Raw genomic sequence first — 27,055 nt, 5'->3', positions numbered from 1 at the left:
CTGAAACAAAAATCCACAGCCACATTGGCTCTTCAAAAAAAGAAAAAACAGCTTGCAGAGAGTTTTGGATCATTAAGCTACAATCCAGCAAATGAGAAAGATGGGACGGATGGCTTCCTCTCATTTGTAACTTTCCTGATGTTTCTACCAGCAATGCATCCAAACGTCAAGTGGGGGCCTTATTTCAGGGAACACGGGGGCCGGCGCTTCCCTGTGTCCTGTGGCCCTCCATGCTGGTGCTGAGGAGTTTGAAGAGGCCCTCCTGGACTGGACCTGATTGCAGAGACTGTGGAGACGGCCCTGTGTGTGGGCTGAGAACAGCGACGGGCTCATTGGATGGACTGATACCAAGAGCAGCCCTGAATAAATGGAGGGGCTTTGGTGCTGCAAGCTAAAGCTGAGAAATGGATGCACTTTAGCAGGTTTTTTCCTGACATGTTTTCAGTTGAAACAAATGATCCTTCCCGCCAGTCCCTGAGCCTGTGCTCCTGTCTGTGTGTGCGTGAGCGTAACGGAGGAAATGTGTTGAAATCGGGAGTCCAGGCCATGTATTTGGGATTTTTTTCCCCACAGTAGATATCAGCAATAACTCTGTTTTATTCTGAGGGCTTTTAAGGCCAACATCTTCACTTTTACTCTGATCTGGTTTCTATTTAATCGTGTGAGAGCGATGGATGTCGAGATCGTCCCCGGGTCTGGCGAGCTTGTGGGATACTGATCGTCTCTCTGTTCTCTCCCCTTTCTCAGAAAGCATGGGCGTGTGTACGAAGCTGTAGGGGACCCTGGGACCTCCCACACAAAACAACTGGCTAGTTTTCCTCCTACACAGTTTGCAGAAGATCTTTATTTCAGTTTTGTTTAGTTTTATTTACCTTTGGCTTTGGAGCGCTGCTCTTTGATAACCTCTTCTCTGAAGTGAACAATGAGCGGCAGCTGCCGGCAGAGCTGAGAGGATAATAAAAACAAAACAATTACACATAGGGTACATCTTCAGGCAGGTCGAGTCAGTGAGGGAGTTCATGCTACTTGTACATTTCACTGAAACGCAGACATCCAGGCTTTTAATGGCTGCCACCTGGACACAGAATGCAAACCTTAGGGACCTAGTGGGGCCACAGGGGCTTCTACTGGGAGAGTTACACCCCCCACCTTACTGCCTGTACCACATTACCCTGGTGTCAACTGGAGGGACTGTAAACACTGTACAGCCAGCACTTCAGGACAGAATGACTGTATCAATGATATATAGCTTTATTTACAGCCTGTATCTAGGCTGTGATCCAGGAATGGCATTGTGTGTGTGTGCAGTGCAGTACGGCCTGACGGTGAGGACGAAACACAATACAAAATACATACTCAAACCCGTAACCAATTAAATATAATTGTGAAAACACAACAAGCCCAGCCGGAGTCTGAAATGAGAGAGTGAGAGCTTGCACTTGCACTGGCAAATGTGAAAGTTTAGAAGAAAAGCATTCGTTTTCAAAGATCCAAACTTGATATGTTGCAATTAGATTTGCTAAAGCAAGGACACTTCTGTAGAGGAACCGGATCATTTCCATTTCTCCGGTCGCTTTTATATGCTGAAGCGACAGAGAACGATTTCCAGCTGCAGTGAGATTCAGTTGGGCTGAGAGAGAGGGGGCAGGGTGTCCTAATCAGGACCCCCCAGGACAGACACTTCTAAACTACTCACTGAATAAAAATACATTAATACAATAAAATAAAAGTGAAGATTGGTAACATCCTAGTTTAAAATGCTTCATAACGCAGCGTTAGGGTTTGTTTGTGTAGCAGCATTGTATAAATATATATTACTATTACATTTTTAGGAAGAGAAAAAACACAGTGACTTAATTCAGGTTCCCACGGGGAACAACACAGCGATACTCCTGGGAGAGATAATGTCGCACTGTTTATGTACTGATTGATGGGTATTTTGTTTTATTATTATGGAATCTGTGGTAATGGCCTGGTTTATGTAGGGTGTTTCCTAATGGCAGGTTTTTACATATAAAACCTTCAGCTGGTCTTTGCTGAGTGATGTCTGAGGTCCACAGTCAATTGAGTGCATTTGTGCTGCTCCAGGAGACGAAGGCACATTGAATTATGAAATGGAGAGGTTGATATCGAATCGTTCAGTCATGCCCCTGGCAACACTTCCCTATTTACTAGCAACATTTACCTGGGCGTAAGACAAAGCTCGGATTACATGCTGTATGGATTAAAAAGGCTTTTTAGCCTAAAGCCTCTGAAGATATATATTAGGCAGGGTTTGGGAAACAGAAAGTGAGGTACTATTCAAAGATGTGCTTTTACTATATGTACAGGTGGGAATGAATGATCAGGTGATCCCAAGGTAATTCACCTCCCCTGGGGGCAGCAATATAGATATATAAATATATATTATTATTATTTTTATTTCTTGGCAGACGCCCTTATCCATGGCGACTAACAACATAAGTAAATAATAAATACCTTTGAATGCTAAAGTGAAATGAAGGATTCAAGCATATTCATAAAAAAATATTGAAACCTTAAAAGACCTGACCTCCAGAAGCCAAAATACCCTTATTTAAGCCTTACATCTCGCAACTCCCAGGTACTGCACATGGCATGCTTTAGCCCACCGGCTCAAATGAAAGGTGACAAAAGGAGTGCTGTTACACACTGAACAGAGAGAATAAAGCAAGTGAATAGCGGCTTCTGTGGGCGCGGAGCCGGTGGGCTAAAGCATGGTGTGTGCGGCACCTGGGAGCTGTAAGGCTGAAGCAAGTGAACGCCAGCTTCTGGAGGGCCGGGAAAGCATGCCACTAGCAGGGGACCTGCGGTAGTTGTTCCATAGACTACAATGGGGGGCTAAATCGTGAAGGCGAAATGCATGTGCTTTTGTGTGCTGGAGCTACAGGGGCGGCCCCCACTCTCCCCAACTGCATAAAAGTTTCTTCTACTAGGCGTTTCGATGCATGTAGAATCACGAGGATCGTTTGCTTCAGAATGGCTGAAACGTGCACAACGAGTGGACCTCCGCAGACCCGAGGGAAGAGAAGGACACAGAGCAGGATCCGGCACTGAGGGTCCCGGCACCGGAGCCACACAGACCCTCGATCAGAATAGATGCAGATCCTGTTCATGGTACATTGCAAGGAAAAGAGAACTCAGACAATTGCTGGAATCAGGTGAGATTGGGACACAATTCATGGCTGTTGCATTGATTGTGTGGCAATTTTCTTTGTGTGGACTAAACATGCTTCAAAAGAGCCAACAGCCAGGTAACACTTGACTGGTGCTATTCACGAGATCGAACAAGGTACGGGGATTGCAGTGCAGCGTGAGGGCAGGTGTTGACAAAAGGAACAGGAGACCATGCGAGTGAAGATAATTTGTTATCACCGAGGTTCTCGTCTTTGTACTCATTGGGGGGAAAAAGTAATTTTCAGGTTAACAGAAAATCCTGTTTGAATACAGCCCTGTGTCGGCGCCAGCCATGCAACTGAAGATTATTATTTGACCTTGATGGGGTTTCTTCTTCCAATAAGAAGCACAATAACACCCCAGTCCAGGCAACAACCAGCACACACTGGACCACACTCTATATGTGCATCAAGCCCTGCAAATTAATACACATGGGGCTATTCTACATTCTACAGAACAACAATGTTACATTTAGTCCTAAAAGCGTGTCGCCATGTGTGGAAAGTGATTGATGACTGAAGGCGCCATGAACATGTTGCCACCACCAACTGTTGGCCGCTTCACCGACAGACAGCGTAATTATACCAGCAGAAAGATGACGGGGGAGCTGACAGCCTCTTGTTCTCATACACTCAGTGGAAGAATACAGTGTGCTTATCGTTATCCAGGGAAAAATAAATAAATATGTAGAAATAAATACAATGACAATAGCGTTCAGTTATTAAGGCATTACACACTGTCCTCTCAGCGGCAGACAGCATGAGTGAGCGCTACTGTCAACTCCCTGCTTCTCTTCTCCTCTCCCTCTCCCGCCTCCACGCCGACACCATCCTCAGTGCAGACAGGTTCAGGGATCGTCTCTGAGGCTGTCAGTCAGGAGGGAACAGGCCCAGTGTGCCGGCACGGTGCCTCCTCCTGACACCTACAGTTTTAACACAAAAGGCTACTGGGAGAGTATTACACAATTTATCCGAGGTGATAATGATATCTTAATTAACTCACCACAGAGAGCGGGAGGCGGCGGATCTTTGTGTGTGTTTATTCATTGATGTATTCAAAGGATTAACACATTTTATTTTGAATGACAGAGCATGTGAATATGTACACATCTCTGTATCTCTATACATTCGTTAGCATGTAGAGCGGTAGTTGAAAGTGCACGTTTGCAGTTCTTCATTGATACAATAGCATGCAGCGGCTTAGTGACTTTTTTGGTTTGTTATCGGTTGCTTGGTTTTTGATAATTATTGTTCACATATTTAGCAGTCCTTCTAGAAGATACTATAGTTGTAGTTGTGGTTGAAAGTGGAACATTCAGGTTAATATATAGTGTGCATGAAACTAGTTCCTAGTTGACTAATTGATTGATTGTCTTTTAAATGTTTGTTAATTTTGTATAGATATTTGTTTGTGTGTGTCCGTGCTCATGCCAGTGAAAACCCTTTTCAAATTGTGTTTTATATTGCAGTGTAGTTCAGCTGCACACTGATATATTGCAGTAAATAGCTCAATATCTGGCAGATTTCTGATTCTGTCATTTCGGTTTGAGGTGACATTTATAAATCTTTCAGTGCAGCTATATAAAACTTCACAGATGTTACTTTCCTGTAAATCATTTATGAGATCAGACCTTGGTAGAAAACCTGTTAGAACCAACATTTCGGCCCCCCTGCTCCGAGAACCCTCTGTCTTTTGTTTCCTCTGTTCTTCTGCAGTGTGAAGTATCTGCTTCAAAAGCCGAGCCAATAAACATCGATTTTCACATCGGAGATGCGTGTCATATTTTTTTCTCATTTGTTTACATGATGTTTGAAAATCTATCATCTCCATAGACTGTGACAACTATAGATTAACCTTGAGAGGGAAGCTCTTGGAATAATGAAAGGTGCTTTGACAGGTGTTTGTGGATTACATGTATTTTTCTTAGGTATCAGAAAACAGTCGCATTCCTCAGACATGGGTCTGGAGGCACCGATAGCCTCCACACGGTTTAATCTCAGTCAGGATGACATTAGGGTACAAATGGCAAAATAAAAAACCCTTTATCGATGCATTCAGGCTGTTCTGTGTAACAAACACATCCAGCGCCCTGTCAGATACCCTTCTTCAGGATGAGCTCACAGTGGGAAACAGGAGGGTCTCTGACCTCTTCGAGGATTTTTTCAATTAGAAAAATGAAGTGAGGCCAAGAGAGAGCTGGGGAGGGGGGTCCACAGGCTCCAAACCACTGACTGGTCTTGATATTGATGTGGTTTTAGGCAACTAATAAGCTGTTTGTGCCCTCTATCCTGTCCTGGTGGCTCGGTGTCTTCAGTATGTGGACCGGTGATGTCTTCTCAGGATGCCGTGATGCAGGCTATGCTAACTAGTAACTATGATCTCCTTTTTTTCCCTCTTCCTCACCTTCTGCTGATCTCTCCATCTCAATCCCCTTGGAATCTGTGACACTCTCTCCCTCTTCTTCTGCTAAGAACCTAGGAGTGACCCTTGATCCTGTGCTTTCCTACTCAGTACATCACCACGCTGACACGCAGCTGTAGATTCTTCCAGAGCAACATACACAGAGTCCACTAAATGGTGGAACAACCTTCCCACCAAAGTCAAAATAGCAGAGTCCTTGACCTCATTCCAGTGCTTACTCAAGACACATCTTTTCAGACAGTACTTGTAAATTAGTCATTTACTCTCCTGTAAGATTGCACTTTACAATGTTTTATCACACTACTTGCCTTGTGTTACTAGTACTCGTATTGTTATTTTGATCTCCCCTTTGCTAACATCTTGTCTGCACTCAGCTTTTACTGTCCAGGATGTAAGACCTCATATTGTATTAACTTGTGTAAATTGGAACTGTAAAATGTATTATGCTTTGAATTGCACTGTATTATGTCAATTGAAATTTGTAATGTTTTATGCCATGAACTGGATAAGGGAGTCCTGATAATAAATTAATAATAATAATAATAATAATAATAATAATAATAATAATAATATAAGTGAGTGAAAGCATACAAGGACAAGGGCAACTTCAGAACAATGCTCACAATGTCCCAGATACTATAAAAACTATAAACAGCACTTTTTTCCACTGTGTGTGGGGGGGAGGGGTGGTTTTCAATATGAGAGTTACCCTGGAGCTATCTTTCATATCCTGCCTGTCATTCTGTTGTAAAGCCTACCGTTTAATTTCCCATCAGCAGTGCTTTGGTGTGTGAGGCTTTGAAGACCCTCTGAAAAGCGTCGTGTTGGGAGATCTTCAGACGATCTACACGTGAGAAGGCAGCGCTATGTCACATGTGTTGATGCCTACGTCACTCGGGCAGCTTCGCAATGTCCACACACACTTAAGGCTAAAGTAAATAAAATAATAATAATAGCACAGGCACACTGGACATTTTGAGTGTAGGTCTGATCAGAATAGTTAAGGTATTTGTATTGAAATCAAACTAAGCCAGCGGGCAATCAATCTCATGCAGAAAAACATTCGGTGAATCTGGCTGTGCTCCTGCTGCTATCAACATGCTGCAGGTGTCGGCGGGAGTGTCTACCTCTGACGCGGGGCTCAACCGCCTTCTACGTACGCTTGTATATTGTATTTACTCATTCATTATCTCCTGCCTAGGATTCCTATCTTCTACAGGAGACTTGATTGGTCTGTGAGTCTTTTGGGTTTTTATTTGGATCCACTTTCCTCAACAGAACCCTGCAGCTGATTCTGAAGTTTTTTTACTTTTGCTGTATTATCTCCCCATATGTTGTAAAGGGTGAGGAGATAGAAGGCAGGACCTATTCACAGAATTTCGGTTTTAGTTTTGTTTTTGTTTATTAGTATTGAGACTTTTGAGTAGTTTACAATAATAACATTAACAACACTACTACTGCTACTACTACTACTAATACTAATAAAATCATAATAATTACAGAAACTAAAATGGGGGCTTCAGGATTATTCCTCACACGGTGCCCACCACGAAATCAATGCAGATGTAGCGTTAAGGGGGGGGGGGGGGGGTGATGTATTTTGATAGAGCATTTTAGCTCTGAGCTGAAGCTCTGATCTAAAGAAGACATCTCCCCCAAAGTTATCAGATTTCCTGAGCTCATCGGCACGTGAACTGTTCTATATCAAAGTGGCAGGATGGCACAGAGAATGGGCCAAATGGCTTGTAATCCCTGCTGTGAGATGTCTGGGGAATGTGGCGTGGAAGTCGTAAAACTCTTTGAAGTGGACGAGAGCCGAAATCCCGACACAGAGCTACAAACCCAGGCCAACCAGCATTTCCAAAAGATGGCATGGATTGACATCAGTCATAAATCAAGCCTCCCTCCAATAGGACACTGGGGGCTGAAACCGAACTCCAATCTCACAAAATCAAAAACCAATCATCTATTGATCTGACAGGCATATAAAGGGTAGCGCACGGCATCTCTCTCGCTCTCTCTCACCTGAACCAGAAACTCGCTGCCACAACTCAACCTACAGCTCTGTTGCCAGAACCGGAACCAGAAACTAACTAAGTCTTTGCCGGCAACAGAAGAGTTAAACTGGGAGAAGGAGATTGAGCCATACGAAGAATTCTTTAAAGAACGTTATTCAGTTAAAGAACTTTAGAAACTGTGCATGCCCGCCTGTACCCATCTGATCAGTGGAGTTTTACAGCTGGACAATTGACTAGTCGACTGCAATACGAAAGTGTTCAGTCATTTAAATAGCTATTGAGTTTTAAGAAACTCGACCCTTGGAAACGAACAGGGCCCTGCTTTGCAAAGAAGACATCCTGTGCACAAACTTGGAGCCTCCAAACCAGTGGAAAATCTGTTTGGAAAAGACTCTACTTTCACGAAACCCCAACTTCCAGGTGCATCGACTGAGTGGAAGTTCTTGGACAAAGCCGAATCGGACTGCCTTTGTTCCAAACCAGACGGACCTCCTGAAGACAGAGAGGCCTCTCTGCGACGAAGTTCAGATAAGTTTAACAGTTTGGAGTTTATTATTCATGACATTTGAGAAATCAATTAGAAATGTTATTCTGTGAGTCATAAACTTTAGAATGTGTAATATCATTTAGTATTTTCTTAAATATAAATGAGTGCTGCATTAAACTGTTTTGTTTGACAATTTTAGAAATAAAATCTGTCAACGCCGAGAAATATCTTCTCATTCCTGTTTAACTGTTTAGTCTGAAATTGACACGTTAATAGACACTAGATTATAGGTGGCTCTGCCTATCCTTAATCATTGAACAGTAATCATGATAGGATCTTTCTCAGCACCCAAACGTAAATGAGACATATATATATATATATATATATAACGAGAAGTTATTTGACTTAAATACTAACCTGCATTAGTTATTTAATTTCTGACTAACAATACTAAAGAGAGATTCACCTTCGTCTTACTAAGCGGTATTGTAGTCAATGTGTTTATAACCTTTTTTGTTTAACGATTTGTGTAATATCATATGTGATTCCATGGTCTTTGATTTGGTCATGGAAGTGATTTGTCTTTGATTTGTTGATCTTGAGTGAATTTAATTTTTTTCTTTTTGTATAACTAGTGTAGTGCTACATTTTATCTTTGTTTTTAATACATTTGAGAATTTATCTTTGGAATTGGTGTCTGCGTCCAATTATTGCAGAAACTGAGTTCTACAAGATTCTAGGATTCTTGATAAGGTGGTACTTAAATTCACTTCTTTGAACTGAAATGTATAAGTGTACCTTATGCTACACAGATATGAAGCCCACTGAGTGACTATATAACATGAACATTGTATCTGCTCCACACTCAGATCGGGCCACAGGGATCATGCTATCAAACACTGAACAGTGCCACACGCCTGTGCACCATGTCATTCCATACATGCACGTCATCATGCTCCTCACGTCCAGCTGCCCTCTGGCGTGTCCTGTATCTGTCCCAGGGGGAGCTTACCCACAGACACACGTGTGCACACGCAATGCCATCGACCCACAGACACACGTACGGACACACACAATGCAGGTTCTCTAACACATTAGAGGCTGAATAACGGAATAAAATACTCACATGTGGCAACTCAGTTTTTGTTTTTTTTCTTAACCAAATGTGTCCCTTGATGTCTTAACGAAAGAGACATTGTGATCCTTGTGAAATAGATTCAGTTTTAATTATGGGAGCATTAGTCTTTTTGTGATAATATTTAAATGGATGAAGCAGCCTGTGCTCTGAGTAAAGGAACATTGTGTTTTATCAAACGGTGAACACTTAATTTGATTTTGGCTCTTTTCATTATAACATATTATACATTATACAGAGATTTGTGACTCCTGATGAATGCGTGTCTGTTCAGTAACAACACCGGCTCCGTGGACAGTCTGTCAGGACAGATGAGACGTCACACTTCAGTGCTCTAACCTGCACAAACAATTTTTTAAAGCAATAAGAGAGATAAAATAGCAGACAGGTGGCATTGTTGCTGACGCAGTGCGTTTACCTACCCAGAGAGCGGCTGCCAATTTCAGGAAGTATCCAACCATCCAAACAAGCCTGGAAGTCTGCAGCCCCAGGGGTATTACTGTCCCTGTCCCATCATCTAATACAGAACCACTTCACTGCCTCCACTTGGTTCAGCTGGAGATTGTGTTATCTACAGTGGAGATTTAGCTTCTGCTTCCTAAAAAAATGTTATATATAAATATATATATAAAAGTGACATCACCGGTTTCAAACTGATGAAACCAAAATGCTGCCTTGAATGATTATATTTTTTCTGTTAAAGACATAGCACTGCTGTGCAACTGTATACAGGATTTGCGTGTTGTTGTTTTTCCACATTCTATTACACAACATGTAAAATATAAAACTAAGATTGAGATTTCTGCAACCTTTCTGTTTTCATTTGTGTCTGTGAGTTTGTGCTTGTTGTGTGTGTGTGTCCAAGAGCCGAGCTAATCTTCTTATGCTTGTGAGTGTTTGGAATAAGTGAGGAGGAATGAATGGCCTTATGGAAATGAACCGTTCTTGTGTGCGAGGCGAGCTCAGTAACTTGGCTGTCTGTGGCGAGTCCGCAGTGTGTGAGCGCAGCGATATAACAGGCCCCATAATCTGCTCCTTCAGCGAGAGCCATCACCACTTTCAGACAACTCTCCAACTGCTCTGAAAACAAGCAGAGCTGGCCTTCACCCCAATCTGTGCGAAGAAGATATTATTATTGTAAATGAAACAGTTCCTGCGGTAACCGTGGAATGGAGGCCGCTGACAAGATTCCTAAAGCCTGTGGTGAGGAAACAATAGGACGCCCAAAAGATATCTGACAAAAAGCACAATGGGCGTGCACCACCGTGGCTCGAGTCTCTGTCATGACATCCCCCTGCACCTTGAACACTCTGAGCAGTTTATCTACTAACAGTTTGGCCTAGGAGTCAAATTACATGAATGGTTGATGTGTGATGCGTGTTCATACACAGCACAGACCACACTCCTGCAGACCGGGAGGATTCGCAGCTCTGACTCTCTGTGCTCCGAGCCCTGCAGAAGACATCTTTAAAAACATCTGATGATGGTAAAGACAATTAAAATAATTAAATTAAAAAATTAAAAACAAACAAATCACCTGGGCCAGATGGGATATTTCCAACAGTACTTAAAGAAATGAGAGAAATTATTTATAGGCCCCTAACTCAAATATTCCAAATGACACTTAGAACAGGGGATGTGCCAACTGATTGGAAGACAGCAAATGTCATACCAATCCACAAGAAAGGGGACAAAACTGAGCCAGGAAATTACAGACCAATCAGTCTCACCTGCATCACCTGTGAAATGTTTGGAGAAAATGATTAGACAGAAAATAGAGGAGCATCTCAATGAAAACCATATTCTTGGAGATAGTCAACATGGGTTTAGACGAGGCAGATCATGTCTTACTAATTTATTAGAATTTTTTGAACATGCAACTGCAGCTGTAGATCACGTGAAAGCATATGATATGATATACTTAGATATCCAAAAAGCTTTTGATAAAGTTCCACACCAAAGACTGATCCTCAAATTGGAAGCTGTAGGCATTCAGGGTAATGTAAGTAGATGGATTATGAACTGGTTGATGTATAGGAAACAGAGGGTGTCGATTAGAGGAGTTGCTTCTAACTGGAATGAGGTTGTGAGTGGAGTTCCACAGGGATCAGTACTAGGGCCTTTGCTTTTTCTAATCTATATTAATGATCTGGACTCTGGGATAGTTAGCAAACTTGTCAAATTTGCAGATGATACTAAAATAGGCGGCTCAGCAGATACAATCTCGGCAGCACAGGCTATTGAAAGGGACTTAGATAATATTCAATTGTGGGCCGAGACCTGGCAGATGAAATTCAATGTGGAATTTGAAATTCAATTCAAATTCAAAAAAATGTCCACTACAATTACACTATGGGAGGAATAGAACTAGATGAAGTATCGCATGAGAAAGACCTAGGAGTCTACGTGGACTCCTCACTTTCTCCATCCAAACAATGTGGGGAAGCAATAAAAAAGGCAAACACCATGCTAGGGTATATTGTCAAAAGTGTAGAATTTAAAACAAGGGAAGTAATGTTAAGACTGTACAATGCACTAGTTAGAGCTCATCTGGATACTGTGGACAGTTCTGGGCTCCACACTTCAAGAAGGATATCGCTGCTCTAGAGGCAGTTCAGAGGAGAGCAATCAGACTTATTCCAGGTCTGAAGGGAATGTCCTACTGAGAGACTGAGGAACTGAACCTTTTCACCCTGGAATAGAGGACACTACGTGGGGACTTGATTTATGTCCTCAAAATCATGAAGGGCATCGACCACATCAAACCAGAGGAGCTTTTCCAGATCAGCAGGGACACACACACCCGGGGACACAAATGGAAATTGGGCTTCAAGACATTCAAGACAGAAAACAGGAGACACTTCTTCACACAGAGAGGCATCACAATCTGAACAAACTCCCCAGCGATGTGGCTGAAGAGACAATTTTGGAACATTTAAAAATAAACTGGATGGGATCCTTGGATCACTTAGATATTAATGGACACCAAACGAGCATGATGGGGTGAATGGCCTCCTCTCATTTGTAAAATGTCTTATGTTCTCAAGTGTTACATGTATTTGATATATTGGACTTGAATCATTAGCGGAATCTATGAGGAGAAGGAGAAGAAGCAGAAGAGATGTTCTTTTCCTTGTTACCTTTAATTACTAGTTATGACTTTAATTTAGTTAGAGAAAGAAACATAATCGGAAGGTTGGACAGACACATATTGTGTCAGAGAATAGAGCTGTGCTTTCCTGTTTAATTACACACTAATTTCACGCTGCCTGCATTTAACACCATTTAAATACCACGCATGTTGTAGTGCAATTAAACTGAATGTTATAATGTGTAAACATGTCATTTGGGTTCAATATATATATTGCTGGTCTCATTGGGAATGTTTCCCCCTCCCTGCGATAACCAGTAAATAACACCTTGAGTTTTCCCTGCTACGAGCTCTCACATAACTGAAGCCAGCATTGATTTATTAAAAACCTCTGACTCTCTCCTTAGCTCCACAGCTCTGATCGTTTTAAAGATCAGCAACCCTTTTAAAACCTTCCATTATAACTTTTGCCATCTTCCGTTTCCATCACAGAGCTGCAGCACATGCGGAGACATCGCACCGCTGATGCAGACACTCCAGCACATGAGGAGCCAGAGTGAAGGTCACCGGATCCCATCGCGGCTGTGAGTCACAAGGAGGCTCTAGACTGAGCGTTCCCACCACTGTGGAGGGCAGACAGGCTTGTTTGGCAGCACTAATTACTTTACCCAGAGCCCCTGTTCCCCCTGCCATTTACACTATTCCTGCACTCAAATGATTTAATTAGTAAACTGCGGTATAAATCAATCATTCCCTCTTTTTTAGAGCAGTCTTTCGTGGTGAGCACCACCTGAGAGCACTCTGCCACTAAATATAATAACTGTTCAAACCTGTTTGCTCAGGTATTGGAGAAAGCGACCATGAAAGGTGTAAAAATTGAGGAAACACAGACGGCAACATCCCAATGGTAAAAAGTATTTTACTTTAACTTTAGAGTCCAGAAAAGTCAATCCAAGAAAACATTCTTGAACCAAAAAGATCCCAGAAATTAAAAAAACAAAGAAAAACTCTGAATCACAGTAAACACTGCATTAGGCACAGCACAAAGGCGACACTAATTGCTAGTGACCCTTCCTCTTAACCAGCACAAAGAGCAGACCCCATTTTGTCTGTAAGTAAAGCATTTATACTCATTCCCCCAGAAATGGAGGAGCCCACCCACCCTGTTACAGAGGGAGGGAAAGACAAACAGAACAAAAAAACATTCCCTTTAGACAACATCTCTGTACAGAATAATCAACAATGATTAGCACTTCTGTCAGTCTAACTGGATAATACATTACATGTAAAGTCCCAGTAATTATGTCGAGTATGCATCTCCTGACACATGGCTATTCCCCCCCTCCTTCTATGACAATATGCTTAAACGCATGCATTTAAAAACCTATGGTAAGCCAAATTAACATTTAGAGATATCTCTAAATCATTTCCAGATATCTTTAAATCATTTATAGATATCTACAAATCATTTAAAGATATCTTAATAAGGTGCTTTTTAAAGATATCTCTAAATGATTTGCAGATATCTCTAAATAATTTAGAGATATCTCTAAATGTTAATTTGGCAAACCAAATCTGTCAAACTGTCATTAACATATACATATATTTGACTTAAAATTACACGTAAAACATTTAGAGATATCTGCAAATGACTTTCTGTTCATTTAGAGATAAGAACATAAGAACATAAGAAAGTGTCCAATTGAGAGGAGCCCATTCACCCCATCGCGCTCGTTTGGTGTCCATTAATAACTAAGTGATCAAGGATCCTATGCAGTCTGTTTTTAAATGTTCCCAAATTGTCTCTTCAGCCACATCGCTGGGAAGTTTGTTCAGATTGTGATGCCTCTCTGTGTGAAGAAGTGTCTCCTGTTTTCTGTCTTGAATGCCTTGAAGCCCAATTTCCATTTGTGTCCCCGGGTGCGTGTGTCCCTGCTGATCTGGAAAAGCTCCTCTGGTTTGATGTGGTCGATGCCTTTCATGATTTTGAAGACTTGGATCAAGTCCCCACGTAGTCTCCTCTGTTCCAGGGTGAAAAGGTTCAGTTCCTCAGTCTCTCAGTAGGACATTCCCTTCAGACCTGGAATAAGTCTGGTTGCTCTCCTCTGAACTGCCTCTAGAGCAGCGATATCTTTGTTTCAAGTGTGGAGCCCAGAACTGTGCACAGTATCCAGATGAGGTCTAACTAGTGCATTGTACAGTTTGAACATTACTGCCCCTGTTCTCAATTCTACACTTTTGACAATATTCCCATAGCATTGTTTCCCTTTTTTTATTGCATATGTATATAGAGTATTATTAGTATTATTATTAATACTTAGCAGACGCCCTTATCCAGGGCAACTTAATATATATATATACACACACACACACACACACACTATTTTGTATTATTTATTATAATGAATGTTTTACTTGATACATTTATTTGAAACAATAACCCCAATAATTACGTTTTATACAAGTAATCACGACAGCTGAAGGGTACTTAAAATAAGTTTCATACAAATGTTATATATCAGTTGGTGTAGTGATTAGGGAAAGCACTACAAACCTAATGATCTGGGTTCGATTTCTGATTGGTATATATCATTTTCTTACGTGTTCATTATTATTATTATTATTATTATTATTATTATTTAAATATATAATTTCCTGGAATTAAACGGTATCAGAGTAAAAACTACAATTAAAAGGCTTTTGAAAATACGGTGCTTACATATGGAGGGTCAGTCCTGACAAATATAATGTATTAATTTGTTATTCTTTCACTTAAGCGTTAAATTCAGCGCATATTCAGTGCCTTATTATTATTATTATTATTATTATTATTATTATTATTATTATTATTATTATTGATTTCTTACATTAAAGGTAAGGTGTGCAATATTTTCCAGAAATATTTTTTGTTATACTGGTTGAAAGTCTCTTCACATCCTGATAGCAATCAATAATTTAAGTGGTATATATATATATATATATATATATATATATCTTCTGTGGAACGGACAGGACTAAAAAAGGATCGACCAATCATCGGTCTGAATGTAATGATAGGATGTCCTTCCTGTCTGTCAATCTATATTTGCATACCGCCGCACAACTTGTTCGCACAGAGAATCACCCGTCATCAGCGCGGGAATCTTGACGCTGTGCAGAGCGAGTGCGAGAATGGGAGGCGAGCCGCAGCTACTATTTTTAAAAACATAATAACCGTAAATAAGATGTTTACGTTCGTTATTATTGTAATGTCTAACCTATGAATGAGACATGCGGTAATCTGAACCCGTTGGATTACATTGCATTATTTGTCATTTAGCAGACGCTCTTATCCAGGACGACTTACATTTGTACCCATTTATACAGCTGGGCATTTTACTGGAGCAATCTAAGTGAAGTATCTTGCTCAAGGGTACAACAGCACTGCCCCACCTGGGATTTGAACCCACAACCATCCAGTTATGAGTCCAGAGTCTCAGGATTGCATACCCTAGCTTTAAGTTTGGCTTAATTCGAATAATTATCCACTCAAACTGGATAATAATGAGTGGACTTGCCTTGCTGTCTGATTTGCTTCTAGTTCATGTCCCCTCAACCGTGTTATTGAAACGCAATTCTAAGTAGGATAATTTAAAATCCTTATTAATCGCCTTCCAATTGTTATTTTGCCTCCGATACCGTTTAATTCCAGGAAATTATATATTTAAATAATAATAATGTACACATAAAAATAATATATATACCAATCGGGAATCGAACCCAGATCACCAAGTTCGCAGTGCTATTGCCTAATAACTGAACCAACTGACACAAAACCTATTTTAAGTAGTGTACAGCTGTCATGATTAATTGCATAAAACATCATTATTTGGGTTATTGTTTCAAATAAATGTATCAAGTAAAACATTCATTATAATAAATAATACAAAATAGGTGTGTGTGTCTATCTATCTATCTATAGATAGATAGATAGATAGATAGTAATGAGGTGTGGGGTTGGGCTACTGCAGCCAGTGGATTTTAGGCAGGGAATAAGGTCAAAACACAGGAAGACAAACCAAGGAAGCCCCAGGATGTTGGTTTATTTTAGTTCCATCCTGGATATTGAAAAAACTTTTTTTTTTTTTAAAAAAAGCACTTTCTGTAGAAGGAATGGTCTGCTACACAAAATCAAAATCCCTAACTAGCCTTGGACAGCTAAGCTGTTTCCCATGGTTAACAAACAAAGACAAACAAACAAAACAGTCTTGAGGGGTTAGGCAGTCTCATGGTCAAAAAGGGTTTCAGGGGTCTTCACCAGGGTTGTAGTCTTCCAAAACAATCCAAACACCACTCAAGGTCCATTACCAATCCAGTTACCTTGTACATTCTTTGCTCCTCTAGCCGCCCTCCTTATCCATCCATCCATCCATCCACACCTGCTTGCAGTCTGGGTGATTTGTAATCACAGGCAGGTGTGGCTGTTCTGCTGCCTTGCCAGTGTTTTTCCACTGGGCTGTCCATGGTCCTGATCCATGAAGGGTCTGGCTCTGCTGTCCGCGGTCCTGTCTATGGCAAAAGAGAGCATTAGAGCAGGCACATAGCGGTGATCCCGGCCCCTCAACTCGTTGCAATATATATATTTATATAGCCTACTATATTATATTTTGTAAGTCACCCATCTGCTAAGAAATAATAATAATAATAATAATAATAATTCTCAATATACACATATGTGTGTACTATGAGTCTACAATAAATTAATGCACTCAATAGTTACAAATGCTCAAGTGGAGAATATATAATGATGGGGACGACGAATTGTCATTAAGCCACAGGAAGTCATTTGAAGATATCTCTAAATGAACAGGAAGGCATTTGCAGATATCTCTCAATTATTTGCATATATCTCTAAATGAACAGGAAGGCATTTGAAGATATAGTATCTCTAAATGATTTGCAGATATCTCTAAATGAACAGGAAGTCATTTGAAGATATCTCTAAATGATTTGCAGATATCTTTAAATGATTTAGAGATATCTTTAAATATTTGAAGATATCTTTAAATGAATTACACATATCTCTAAATGACAATTTGGCTTGCCATAGAAACCCATATAGCACTGCCTCCGTGCAGAACTAAAGAAAACACACACGTCCCATATCTATATATAGATTAGTTGTTTCGCAAAATCCCCTTCACATAGAAACAATGTGCATTTGAATAGACTCCTTATTAAAAAAAAAAACACACCCTCAGACCGGCTCCCGTGGCAGACCCCAACCTGAACAGAGAGCAAAAGTGAACACCTGTGTTGTCATCAACTCCTCCCGTTTATAAACATGTATGTGTGTGTGTGTGTGTGTAGGCTTGAAGGAGAGTTGGATTATGAGGTTAGATTAAGTTTTAATACTGAAATATATAATTAACTAGAGGAAGAGAAAGAGAGAGAGAGAAGGATAAAGTGCAAAACTGTTTACATCCGACTGTTCTTGTAACACACACACGCACACATATTGACGATGTTATTGTTTTTTGGGGTTTCAGTATTAAACACGTGATGATGGCTCAAGCCCATTCATCTCACTCCCCAATGAGAGAAAACTGTGCTTCTGTTAAAAAGCTATATTAACATCCAAGGAGAATATACCCTTATACCAGGGTCTGGAAAACAAGTAAATACATCTTCCTGTGGATGTCTTACAGGTTTGTGCCACTACTGTGTTTTGTCTTTGACTTTCTTTACACACTGCCTTCCTCAGGGATGGACCTTCTAGCCTAAACAGTATCTCCATTCTTCCTATGGACGTCTGCACTAGAGCGGACCCACCCACTGGTGCCACCTCGTCCCATAAACAATATGGTTTTCATAGTATGTTTAAATGTCTCCCTGCATCATCAGCACTTCAAGAACTGAGACATCTTGTTTTATTGGTCATGTTAAGACAATAAAGAGCTTAATTAGCTATTTAGGTAACTGTATGTAAATCGTGTCTGCAGAACACTAAGTTAAACTGCATCTGGATTTATGTTGTAAAAATAATTCTGGAAAGCAAAATACAATTTGCCAATTTATTGGAAACACAGAATCAATATACAACTTGCAAGTTCTCCATAGATCTCTGGAAGAGATCCCTTAATGCAGCACTTTTTCACATGGAAACAAACTCACAGACACACATCTTGTTTGCACAACAGTCTCCGGCCTCAGCGCCGTCAGTTCTCTGCTTCACAGTCGCTCAGAGTTTCAGCCACACGTGTTGGGAGCTCCGCAGAGACACGCACATTACTGTTAGAAGCCCGTCCTTTGCAGTCTCAACTAGAGCCCTGCATTTCAGCCCGAGCCCGACGGGCCCCGACTTATTTACGCCCCTCGGGCCGGGCTTCGGGCCAATTTTCACGTCATAGTTCACACGCGGGCCGGGCATCGGGCCTGTTTTAGGCCCTTCCTCCTTTTTATATTTTAGACATTAATTAATTAAAAGAAACTATGAGAAGTTGATGATGGTAAAACAAACATAGAAAGATGTTATATAACCTATCAAACTGACACGCATGACACAGTCTGCTCACGTACAAACACGCACACAGGTTTCCCACGGAGAGCTGCTACCGCGCCTGCGCAGACCGCTCGCCTAACCACTCGCACAGTGTTCAGTGTCCCCGCCAGTGGCAGCAGTGTGTCTTCAGCGCAGCTGGAAGAGGACAGAAGAAAGCGGGACTGGACTGAAACTGTCCCCTGTGGATGCTGTGCTTTTTCTCCACGATGCTCTGTAAAACACTGTTCTTCTGGCTGTAGCCATGTTAAGACTAGGAGGCTGTCTTGTTTTTTGTTTGATTGGACTTTATTTTCATTAGTCTAACTGTTGGAAACTATTGAATATAAGAATGGCCATGTTCTGTGGTGACGTCTTGATTTTTGAGGTAAGATAACCTGCATATTTTTATTTTTACTTTATTTGTTTAGATTTACAGCCCATTCGTTCGTTTTTCCTCACACCATTGCGAGCAGTAGAGCAGCCTGGTCAGCTTGTCAAAAATGTGGTGGTGATAATAAACATTTAAACTAACATTGTGTGATAAGCTTGAAGTGTTTTATATCTATCAATTATATTGTAGGCACATCAAATGTTGATTTGAGAGACTAAATTGATCAAACGTGATCAACTCTCTGTCGGTCGCTGGCCGCTTGGTCATCACTTTAAAAAACTAAAACTTTAATTTAACAAACAAAAAATGCTCCAAACATTTTTCTAAATTAACTTAATAAAGAAAATGAAAAGAAATAACTACTTTGCCATTAAAAACAAAACTTAACTATTTTAATGGCTGCAACAGTAGTATAGGCTGTGTAATGCCGAAAAAAAAAAAAAACATGGGCTCCAGTTGGACTCAGGCCGAGAATTGTGATCAGCTGTCGGACAAGGGCCGGGCTGGGGCCTGAGCGTCTCGGGCCAGGGCTGGGCTGGGGCCTAGATTTGAGGCCCGTGCAGGGCTTTAGTCTCAACACCTTATCTTTAGTTTCCACCAATTGCCACTAACCTATCCTCATCTCTGAAGATGTTTAGTGTTTTCTTTGTACATGTTTACAACCTTTACTCCAGTCCTCACGAATCAATTGCTACAACTTAAATACCTCACCAGACTTATTTGCTCTTTAAGAACATAGATGACAGACAAATATTCAGAGGATTTCTCACAATTTGATGTACAACATTTGTGTTACATTTAATGATTGACTTTCCTTACAGTGTGGTATGTGTTAACATGTATAAGAGGGTGGGCTGCTGGTTGGATTTTGTGCATCTGAATTGTGAACAGTAACCACACATGAGGACCACTAAGTGCAGGGGATGACTCATGTATCTGAGGACTCAAGGCTGCTTATTTGACTGCACTAAGATTGTTGCTTAATGTTTTATTTTGGCAGAGTCCTTATCCTGCAGCTTCTGCAGGGGCTGTGGAAAATTATGCTTCAAAGTGAGAATAAACCACTTTATTCAGTGTGAAATGTTGTACAGCCAGTTTGGTCATGGCTTTAGTCATTTCTTGCTAACTTTGAACTATTTCGCCCTGGAGGATTCCGTTTGTGGGTGGGAGAAAGTAAACTTATAGATATTAACTTATTCTGTGTGTTGTTGTTTTGGAAGAATGCCATCCCAAGTGTCCCAGCCCCCTGACTGCAGTGAAGACAAATGAACCATGACCTCAAACATAACATGGAAAGAATAGGATACATCTCCGCATGAAGATGAAACACTAAGTCTGAACCCCAGCCCTAGCCAGGACCAAATTGTGAAGCTAAACCCAGTCCGACATATATATACACTCACCTAAAGGATTATTAGGAACACCTGTTCAATTTCTCATTAATGCAATTATCTAACCAACCAATCACATGGCAGTTGCTTCAATGCATTTAGGGGTGTGGTCCTGGTCAAGACAATCTCCTGAACTCCAAACTGAATGTCTGAATGGGAAAGAAGGGTGATTTAAGCAATTTTGAGCGTGGCATGGTTGTTGGTGCCAGACGGGCCGGTCTGAGTATTTCACAATCTGCTCAGTTACTGGGATTTTCACGCACAACCATTTCTAGGGTTTACAAAGAATGGTGTGAAAAGGGAAAAACATCCAGTATGCGGCAGTCCTGTGGGCAAAAATGCCTTGTTGATGCTAGAGGTCAGAGGAGAATGGGCCGACTGATTCAAGCTGATAGAAGAGCAACTTTGACTGAAATAACCACTCGTTACAACCGAGGTATGCAGCAAAGCATTTGTGAAGCCACAACACGTACAACCTTGAGGTGGATGGGCTACAACAGCAGAAGACCCCACCGGGTACCACTCATCTCCACTAAAAATAGGAAAAAGAGGCTACAATTTGCACAAGCTCACCAAAATTGGACAGTTGAAGACTGGAAAAATGTTGCCTGGTCTGATAAGTCTCGATTACTGTTGAGACATTCAGATGGTAGAGTCAGAATTTGGCGTAAACAGAATGAGAACATGGATCCATCATGCCTTGTTACCACTGTGCAGGCTGGTGGTGGTGGTGTAATGGTGTGGGGGATGTTTTCTTGGCACACTTTAGGCCCCTTAGTGCCAATTGGGCATCGTTTAAATGCCACGGCCTACCTGAGCATTGTTTTTGACCATGTCCATCCCTTTATGACCACCATGTACCCATCCTCTGATGGCTACTTCCAGCAGGATAATGCACCATGTCACAAAGGTCGAATCATTTCAAATTGGTTTCTTGAACATGACAATGAGTTCACTGTACTAAACTGGCCCCCACAGTCACCAGATCTCAACCCAATAGAGCATCTTTGGGATGTGGTGGAACGGGAGCTTCGTGCCCTGGATGTGCATCCCACAAATCTCCATCAACTGCAAGATGCTGTCCTATCAATATGGGCCAACATTTCTAAAGAATGCTTTCAGCACCTTGTTGAATCAATGCCACTTAGAATTAAGGCAGTTCTGAAGGCGAAAGGGGGTCAAACACAGTATTAGTATGGTGTTCCTAATAATCCTTTAGGTGAATGTATATATATATATATATACAGTTAGGGAAAAAAGTATTTGATCCCCTGCTGATTTTGTACGTTTGCCCACTGACAAAGAAATGATCAGACTATAATTTTAATGGTAGGTGTATTTTAACAGTGAGAGACAGAATAACAAAAATAAAAAACGCATTTCAAAAATGTTATAAATTGATTTGCATGTTAATGAGGGAAAAAAGTATTTGATCCCCTATCAATCACCAAGATTTCTGGCTCCCAGGTGTCTTTTATACAGGTAACGAGCTGAAATTAGGAGCACTCTCTTAAAGGGAGTGCTCCTAATCTCAGCTCGTTACCTGTATAAAAGACACCTGTCCACAGAAGCACTCAATCAATCAGATTCCAAACTCTCCACCATGGCCAAGACCAAAGAGCTGTCCAAGGATGTCAGGGACAAGATTGTAGACCTACACAAGGCTGGAATGGGCTACAAGACCATCGCCAAGCAGCTTAGTGAGAAGGTGACAACAGTTGGTGCGATTATTATTATTATTATCCATGCAAGATCTCACCTCGTGGAGTTTCAATGATCATGAGAATGGTGAGGAATCAGCCCAGAACTACACGGGAGGATCTTGTTAATGATCTCAAGGCAGCTGGGACCATAGTCACCAAGAAAACAATTGGTAACACACTACGCCGTGAAGGAATGAAATCCTGCAGCACCCGCAAGGTCCCCCTGCTCAAGAAAGCACATGTACAGGCCCGTCTGAAGTTTGCCAATGAACATCTGAATGATTCAGGGCAGAACTGGGTGAAAGTGTTGTGGTCAGATGAGACCAAAATCGACCTCTATGGCATCAACTCAACTCGCCGTGTTTGGAGGAGGAGGAATGACCCGAAGAACACCATCCCCACCGTCAAACATGGAGGTGGAAACATTATGCTTTGGGGGTGTTTTTCTGCTAAGGGGACAGGACAACTGCACCGCATCAAAGGGACGATGGACGGGGCCATGTACCGTCAAATCTTGGGTGAGAACCTCCTTCCCTCAGCCAGGGCATTGAAAATGGGTCGTGGATGGGTATTCCAGCATGACAATGACCCAAAACACACAGCCAAGGCAACAAAGGAGTGGCTCAATAAGAAGCACATTAAGGTCCTGGAGTGGCCTAGCCAGTCTCCAGACCTTAATCCCATAGAAAATCTGTGGAGGGAGCTGAAGGTTCGAGTTGCCAAACGTCAGCCTCGAAACCTTAATGACTTGGAGAGGATCTGCAAAGAGGAGTGTGTGCAAACCTGGTGGCCAACTACAAGAAACGTCTGACCTCTGTGATTGCCAACAAGGGTTTTGCCCTAAGTACTAAGTCAAAGGGGTCAAATACTTATTTCCCTCATTAACATGCAAATCAATTTATAACTTTTTTGAAATGTGTTTTTCTGGATTTTTTTGTTGTTATTCTGTCTCACTGTTAAAATACACCTACCATTAAAATTATAGACTGATCATTTCTTTAACAGTGGGCAAACGTACAAAATCAGCAGGGGATCAAATACTTTTTTCCCTCACTGTGTGTGTGTATATATATATATAAAAACGCAAGCCATCACTAATGGAAATGTAGCTAAAGTATGCCCTAAAATGAAGGTTAACATTTACATGTATTTACTAAATTGAATCAATATAGCTTCTTTTCCAGGTAGTAGGCAGATGGGGAGTTAAAGAGATGCACAGAGAACCTGCAGATCTGTGGAAATGCAAGGGACCATTGACACACACTGGGCCAGCATGTTTTTACGGATCACTTCACATGGTCAACTGCTTTGAAAATAAAATAATGTGAGGTTTGTCACACTTGAATTAGATGCTAATGTACCACACACTTTGTGTTTGTGAATCCTCGGTAATACTTTGTGGTTGGATTATCCTAGATACAGGAACTGCCTCCTACTTGTAGGGGGAAATGATGTGAGCATAGAATTAAAGTCTATCTGTCAGAAGAACAGCACTCAATAATGCACAATTCATGGATCGAGGGACACATGACAGCTGGACTGAGTGAGGCATGGAAAAGATGTCAATCAAGGTTTTTCTGCACTCCTATAAATTAGAGGCAATTATGTTTTCGCCTGTAACTCAGAGTTGCTTTGCAATGAACTATGAAGTGTTGCAGCTGCCATTTAACACTTTTACCACTCTCGAATGACTTGGAAACATCATCGACTGCACAAAAAAGAAAGACCAAATAAGATAATTGTGTAAAAATTGAGAAACTTGTGTCATACGTGTGGTGGAAGAAGAAATCAAGGCACATGTAATATATATGATGTGAAAAACCTGGGTCCACAGGTCAAACATTAAGTTACTAGAGCATTTCTGAGTGTCTGCATATGTGGGTGTATGCAAGAATGTCACTGTATGTATGTACACAAACAGTTACACAATAGCAGCGGTACAGTGAAGGGAATTCTTAACATTGACAATGATATGATGTCAGCAAAGTAATAAAACAGGAAATACAATGTTTAATTACAAAAACAAAACAAACAAACACATAAATACATGAAAAACACTTCAGGCTTGACAGACCAGTTATTAAAGATTCATTAGTCCCTAACACACACTGGGTGGTGTTTTCAGAAGTGATCCAAAGTGATTCATCTTTCCAGTGAAAGAGAACAAATCACCTCCCGTGAATTCCAGAGTAAACAGCAGGAAACCGCTGTGAGGATTGTGCATATGGAACTAGTAATGGAGTCGTTGTGTGGTTGTGTCATGTGTCAAATGTTACACATGATATATATCTCCCAATGTAATGTTTAGGGAGAGGTTAAGCATATTTTGCAAGGGGGAACAAGCAGAATATACAAGACATTAAAGACACTTTCATTACCAGATTGTAGGTTTTAATAAAAGGTTACAATACCTGTGAGATACTTTTCCTGGAGTATTGTATGATCCTACCATATCAATAAGTGGCACAACAACGGACCCCTTGTCCTTTATGGTACCGAAGCTCCGGCTTCATTCCAAGACACATTCAAAACACACAAGCACAACACATGGATTTTGGGGAATAATAAAGGGGATTCACTTGACAATGCAATTAACTGAGATTAAACCATTCACTTCTAAAATGTTTATTACAGACTCAAGCATATATAAAAACACATGAAGAACAGTGTTTATAACTCAATGTTACAAAACACTGCCAAAACAGCAGGTGTTGTTTCTAACTAGTTCTGTATTATATAACAAATACAGCCCAGTTTCAAGGTCTAAGGGACACAAAGTTAATTGGGTTGGAATAGACTATGCAATTGGTGAGAAGGGAAAACAAATGCATTTAATTTAACTGTAACAACAACTATCTATTTTAAATATAATTACAAAACATACACAGTACACCCATTAAGAACTGCTTCAATATGAACAAGAGAAACATTTCAGTTTGCCTTATGTTTATCTGTGCATTTATTTTATTTTACTGCAAAAGTTTAATTACCATTTGGCTACAGATGCATTAACACAAGTAAAGGGCAAAGGCCATCTGAAATGTGCTGCTCTAAAATCCCATATCAATCTGTGTGGAAATGGTGCTAGAGAAGTGAGTAATTACACAGAACATGATATGGTATTATACTTTAACACATGACACTGGATATGGCTTTAGCATCTGAAACTCAGTTAGACTTGGTCAGAGGGAAGTTTCAAACAGATTAATCAATACGTGTAAGACGACTGGACATCAGACTCCTGAGCACCTTACACAGATGTGTTGTCTCATAAGAACATAAGAAAGTTTACAAACGAGAGGAGGCCATTCGACCCATCGTGCTTGTTTGGTGTTCATTAATATCTAAGTGATCCAAGGATCCCATCCAGTCTATTTTTAAATGTTCCCAAACTTTTAGCTTCTACCACATCGCTGGGTAGTTTATTCCAGATTGTGACTACTCTCTGTGTAAAGAAGTGTCTCCTGTTTTCCATTTTGAATGCCTTGAAGCCCAATTTCCATTTGTGTCCCCGGGTGTGTGTGTCCCTGCTGATCTGGAAAAGCTCCTCTGGTTTGATGTGGTCGATGCCTTTCATGATTTTGAAGACTTGGATCAAGTCCCCATGTAATCTCCTCTGTTCCAGGGTGAAAAGGTTCAGGTCCCTCAGTCTCTCAGTAGGGCATTCCCTTCAGACCTGGAATAAGTCTGGTTGCTCTCCTCTGAACTGCCTCTAAAGCAGCAATATCCTTCTTGAAGTGTGGTGCCCAGAACTGCACACAGTATCCAGATGAGCTCTAACTAGTGCATTGTACAGTCTGAACATCACTGCCCTTGTTCTCAATTCTACACTTTTGACAATATACCCTAGCATTGTGTTTGCCTTTTTTATTGCTTCCCCACATTGCTTGGATGGAGAAAGTGAGGAGTCCACATAGACTCATAGGTCTTTCTCATGTGTTACTTCATCTAGATCTGTACCTCCCATAGTGTAATTATAGTGGACATTTTTGTTACCTGCATGTATTACCTTGCACTTGTCCACACTGAATTTCATTTGCCAGGTGTCGGCCCACAACTGAATATTGTCTAGGTCCCTCTGAATAGCCTGTGCTGCCAAGATTGTATCTGCTGAGCCACCTATTTTAGTATCATCTGCAAATTTGACAAGTTTGCTAACTATCCCAGAGTACAGATCATTAATATAGATTATAAAAAGCACAGGCCCTAGTACTAATCCCTGTGGAACTCCACTAACAACCTCACTCCAGTTAGAAGCAACTCCTCTAATCGACACCCTCTGTTTCCTATACATCAACCAGTTCATAATCCATCTACTTACATTACCCTGAATGCCTACAGCTTCCAATTTGAGGATCAGTCTTTGGTGTGAAACCTTATTGAAGACTCTGTATAGGATGTTGAAAAAAGTGTTTTGTGATAATTATATAATGTTTTATATTAATACTAGCATTAGAAGTAGTTTGTATACAGACTGAGCAGATTAGATTTAGCAGGACAAGTAAAGGGTCAACAAGGTTGGTTTGTTAGAATCTCCTGTCAGTAATGAAAGATTACACAGTGCTGAAATAGCCTACAGATGTCTGCTGTGAATTTGTTTATGACTTAATTGTTTCTCAAGATAGGCAGGAATGTTTCTGTTACTGAGCGATTGACACTAGGTAAATGACCACTGTGGGATCGCATCTTCCTAGTGCACATCA

The sequence above is a fragment of the Amia ocellicauda genome, chromosome 6 (genome assembly GCF_036373705.1).
Source record: "Amia ocellicauda isolate fAmiCal2 chromosome 6, fAmiCal2.hap1, whole genome shotgun sequence".
NCBI classification, from domain to species: domain Eukaryota; kingdom Metazoa; phylum Chordata; class Actinopteri; order Amiiformes; family Amiidae; genus Amia; species Amia ocellicauda.
The sequence above is the reverse complement of the archived record's forward strand: the minus strand, read 5'-3'. Positions refer to the sequence as shown.